Raw genomic sequence first — 5,750 nt, forward strand, 5'->3', positions numbered from 1 at the left:
AAAAATGTATATAATCTTCCCTGAGGCTATTCTATAGTAATAAATGACTCATCTTTAAATTAGACACCTTAAAGAATTATCTTTCTCTGCATTTAGTTGTTTCATAACTGGTAAGACATGTCCATTATCAGAACTTACAGGAACTGTCCCTGCACAACTCTCAGTGTATATAGGCTAAGTCATTATTCTGGCACTTTTGTCACCATTGGAGGCTTTTATTATGATTTGGGTATTGAACATTTGAATTACTGTCTACTACAGACAAGCTCAAGCCACAGTCTTGTCTGTGATTTCCAGAGAGTAGGAGACAACTTCCTAAGGTCACCTAAGATTTTCTGCTTTTTCACTCTTGCAAGTTTGTTTTTCCTCTCTTTTCTAACCATTACAGAGAGTTCTTTAAAATTATCAGATGTGATAAATATGGCTGACAATAATTTAAATGAAAAAAGAAAACTCCAAAGCCTTAATGATTTGGATAAAACATTCATTGAGTGTTTTGTTCTCTCATCTGCCCTCCCTGACAAGTCCTTAAACGTTTAAAATCTACTCAGGACATAAAAACACATTTTTGAGCACAGGCTCTTTTTTCTCATTTGCTCATTGTAATTCCAGCTAACTCCTATGATTCAGATATTGAGAAAATGGAGAAAATCTGACATGAATTCCTAAAATTCCAGTTAGTGGTTCATGTTTTGAACTCTATAATGTCAGGTAATATCTCACTAACATAGTTCATTCCTGTTAAATATAGAATGTTTATTGAGCCTGAATGAATAAATGAATTAGTGAAGAAGAAACAGAGAGGAATTTAAGATATAGCTACCAGGTACATTAAGATCTTTTAAGTCTCTTTCATTTTCTCATATTGATGTAAGAGAAAATAATAATTACTCCTCAACATGACATATAAACTTGTATATCTCTTAAACCAGGAAGCTGTATTTCAAATGGTACCATGGTATTGGTTGACAGCTAATATATAATAATCAATAACTACATGAAGAATAAATTGTGTCAAATAATTCCAATATTTGCAACTTCAAGCATTTAAAGTTAAGAAAACACAGATTTAAGATTATCCAGCATTACTCCATAAATATGCAATGTGATAACCTGCACATTCAATTGGCAAGATTTCACAATTTCTTTTTAGCATCATTTTTTCAGACCATGATTGTGAGGCTCAGAACCAGAAGCCTTTTTTATGTACATGAGAGTTCTTTTTCTAGGTTTTTCTATGGTTTTCATTGCTTTAGTAGCTAAAAGTTGCACAAGTATTCAGCTAAGTCTAAAACCATGCATTTATGTTCACAAATACAGACAAGAAGGTTGAAAATGTTTCATTTACCCCCCTCCTAAAAACACTAAGATTTACTTCACTGGTGGTTGTAAGGCTCAGGGGCCAAATGAACATTGACAGAAAGAAAGAAGAAGTTTCCACCTGACCTTGCTGGGACCTGGACTAGAACTTTCATGAGACAAAACATTCGCAGAGGACCAGGTAGTATTTTACTATGATTTATTAAATGTCAGTTTATATTATTTTATTGAGTATGAGATTAAAGCAGTAGTTATTATATGACAGCACAGTATTCTGAGATTTACTCATGAACTGCTCTTCTTTCTTCATCTGCAAATACCCTGCAGAGTTGGGGGCAAAACACAGCACCAGCTAAACCAAAGAAATGGAAATGAGAATAAACATGTTTAAATCTTGGGGCACTGGAGAGCTTTATCATGCTCATAATCTATCTGGAGTTATTGATCTCTTTTAGTGCGGGAATCAGGCTGTGATTACGACCTACAAAAGTGGCAAAGATTTTCAACTTTATTGTAGTGGCTTGGGATTCAGCCTTCATTGGAACCGAAAAGGCAATTGTTTGGGGGATATGTGTGAGTCAAGGTAATTTGCTCACAAAGTGAAGAGGAAGAGAGCGGTAGCAGCCATAGGGGAAAGCTGGAAAAGAAAACACAGCCAGACAGATCAGAGACACCAAGCTGCTCAGTTGGGATGATAAGGGCTCAGTTCCTGGGAAGCTGAGAATAATGCCTCAGAAATGTATGAGGGATGCTACAATGCTCAATTCTCAGGGATGCCAATAACAATTTCTAGCACAGAACAAGAGTTTATATTAGAAATTATCACAATTATATTATTTTTTCATTTCTATTCTATTGAAATTTAAGCATGAAAAACTTGATCCAAAGGCCACTGAAGGCAGCAGGTCTCTGCATTTACTTCTGCACCAATCCAATTAAGTCAAAACTGGACTCCTATCTTTTTTTTTTTTTATCTCAGTGGCCTGTGCCCAGGATATCTGAGAGGCTGTGCTCTGAAGATCAGCTGATAACTACAGCATGACTGAACTTTATTTGGGGCAAGGGTACTGCTGTCTGCACAGGGAAGAGTACCTTTGCATAGAAGTCTGAGGAGCACTTTCTCAGAAGAACTCAGGAGAATAACACATAACTTTAACTACCTTGTTTAAGCACAAGGTATGTTTTTCTGACCTTGTTTTCTTTTACATAAACTCACTGCACATTTGCACATTTGTTTTGAAATGCAACATGCAAACTTCTTTCCTAGAGACAAATTGAGAACAGGCACATGGCACATGTCAGTCACTTTGCTTAGCACATTGCCAGGATCTATACGTCCACTGTAACATTAGAACAGACCAGGACAGAAAGGCGCTCTACCACTCCAAAGAGAAACCAAAGGGATGTTTTATCTTCTGCTGCTGCTGCTGCTATTTTTGTAATGAGGAATACACAGTAACCAATTTGACTGGCCTGTATCCCAGTATTGTTGATATCTAAACTTTAAGCCAAAAAAAAATTTAACACATTTCAAACATCAGGAAAAAAAATGTTAGGATTGCAAATCTCTGTGCCATCTTTTTTACAGCTTTTTTTCAGATGTTGGCTGTGCTGCATCCACGGATCAAAGTTTCATGCACTAGCCATGTCGCATTAGCCATGGTTTGACTACAGATTTGTACATGCAGAATGCCAGCTTGTCCCCCTGCCGCTCTTCAGACGCTGCTGAGAATGATAAACTGGGAGGAAACTGCTGCTTTGTCTGGACTGGAATTATTTTGTAGGGTGTTTGTATCTCCTGCATTCCTCAGACCACAATTTCAATACAGAAAAACATTCAAGCCAGAGCGATGGGAGACAATGACAGTCATTTGAAATGAGGATTGCCAACAAATTTGCTGACAAATGCTTCGGGATAATGCTTGTGGAGAGAAGTATGCTAATAGAGACGTGACTCGCTAATTCGGTCTGAGGGAAGGAGGTTCAGACTCGCCACTTATTTGAGCCCATTACAGGACTTAATCTGAATATTTTGACATACTTCTGAGACAAATATGCTACCAAGAGCAAGACATGTTCAATAAGGTGTGTGTACTAGGAAATGAGGATGGTAATTGCCATACTAGAAGACCATTACGTCTGTGCAGTTTAATAACCTTCTCCTAGCAGTGTCCCTTCTGATGCAATGTGATTCAGAGATGAATCACGCCAAGCAAATAGGAAGTGTCTTTATCATCGCATAGCAGACTTGACCAAATGGTTAGTGCTTATTATTGGCAGACACCCTAGGATTTGAGTCTTACAGTGCAAAACATTAGGAATTATGTCTTCCAAAAAGCTTGGGCCTCTTTATTAAACATCATGGGGATGTTTATGGCTTCCTTCTTACTCTGCAGACCATAGCAGAGGCCCAAAGTTTTCAGCATAGGGTTTCTCTTTGCCTGTAGCAAAGAATTAGACTGAAATTATTTCCACATAGCTCTGCTCTGTAGGGCAGCTTATGATAGAAACAATACATCCAATACTGTTTGTCCTTAGCTGGCATTTAACCAAGACATATATATTTAGCCTTAAAAATCTTTCCTTGTGAAACAGTTTTCCCAGTCATGTAATAATTTCCGTCACTCTTTTGTAAACTCTCTCCAACTTCTAATTTTTCCACCTGATACTGAGGTAGAAAAAGGATTTTGTTATCTTGGTTTCCACTTGCATCATTAGGAAAAAAGCATCAAATGACAGAAATACAAAGACACAGGTCACTGTGCAGGGTAGCAACAACAAATGAAATATTTATTTACAAGAATACAGGGTGTAGAAATTAAATAGCATTTTAAAGATTTTTAAAACTTGCAAGATACTGAAGAATACTCTTCAGAAGGTGCCAGTGAAGGTGCAGAGGAGTGCAGTATTTAATCTGTATGATCGTGCGTAATGATTATGACTGAAGATAGCAAGCATTTTGGGCAGATCTTATATATTCCTAGCTATACTCATACCTATAGCCATACATTTCAATGCCCAAGGTTATTAGTACTGCACCTTAGGGCTCTAGGGAATCTGGAGGTCCTGCCTACCAGCATATTTAATTGCTACAATAACAGCAGTTCTTGATAGCAAACTTTCATTTGTTTAGTTTGGAATACTTTGAAGTAAGAAGTTGCCTAAGAAGAATTACTTATTTTTATGTTGGTGTTCTAACTGGTGCTTTTTTCTAGAAACACTTCCTACTGATGCATCAAATTGAGTAACTGGGTACTGGTAGTGTTACAGTCTGGCCTTAAAATCTGTGTATCCATTTACTGCTTGTGAAATGATTGAAACTTAGTAAGAAATTCTCCAACCTAAGTCAGAGGGACTTTTTTTTCTACACATAGTGGATAGACTGCTCTTCTGAACACTGAGTGCTAAAAACAAATATTACCATTAAGAGAAAGAGATTTCAGTACATCAACAGAAGTTTGCAAAAGTTTATAGCATCCCTCAACTCTTAATGTGAAAAATCTCTATAGCAGTCTAAAGTATAGTCAGTGATCTAGGACTTAGCAAAGTATTAGATTGGCATAGTTTGGGTTCATATGGTAGTTATGATGTGGAGGTTAACCTCCCAGCCCATCTCAGAGAACACCCATGGTCTATACAGATATTAGCTAGTGCAGAGTAATCTTAAAGATCGAGAACATTCTCCCATGAGTATCCTCAGAGGACAGCTCTAGTGTAGAAAAAAAGTATTCAAAATAGTATGTGGCATCAGGGAGAAAACGGTAAATGTTTAAGAGGATGTAGTAAAGGTTCACTTGTTTTTGGTTTTGTTGGGGGTTGGCTTGTTTGGTTTTTACTGAAAAGCCTACAAAAGAGAATTCCATTTTCATTCCTCCCTGTCTTGAGAACTGCCCTCCTTTTGGGCCTTGAGGCAATGTTTGAAATGCAATTAAGTTTTCTTAGGGACACCAGCACTGTGAAAGTGAAACTTCAAATTCTTCTTCCTTCCACACGCTCTACAATAAATACAACATGAATTAATTTTTATGGTTGCTGCATTCACCATGGCTCCCCAAGGTGGAAGAGACTAACCAGTTTCAGCTTTGCTGCGCTTGAGCTTTTGCCAGAGTACTCTCCATGCCTTGACTTTCTCACAGACAGAAGCACAAAGCTGTGTATCAGTGTCTGGGTGCTGGTGACCCCAAGACGGCGTCTCCGAAGGCCGTAACAGTCCAAGGAGGAGAGGCCCTCAGGATCTCACTGGTCTTTACCCAATGTTGAAAGGAGCAGCAGCCCAGCCCCTGAGACCCACGGACCACCCTGGGCCTGAGCGGGAGGAAAAGTCGGAGCAGAACCCTCTGCATACTTTTTTTATTTTTTTTACTTCTCGTGTCTGTTGCCTGTTCAGTGAGAAAAACCTGCCACACCCCCTCAGACTTACTGAGGCGCTT

Source organism: Mesitornis unicolor, unplaced genomic scaffold (assembly GCF_000695765.1).
Source record: "Mesitornis unicolor isolate BGI_N332 unplaced genomic scaffold, ASM69576v1 scaffold3166, whole genome shotgun sequence".
Lineage (NCBI taxonomy): Eukaryota > Metazoa > Chordata > Aves > Mesitornithiformes > Mesitornithidae > Mesitornis > Mesitornis unicolor.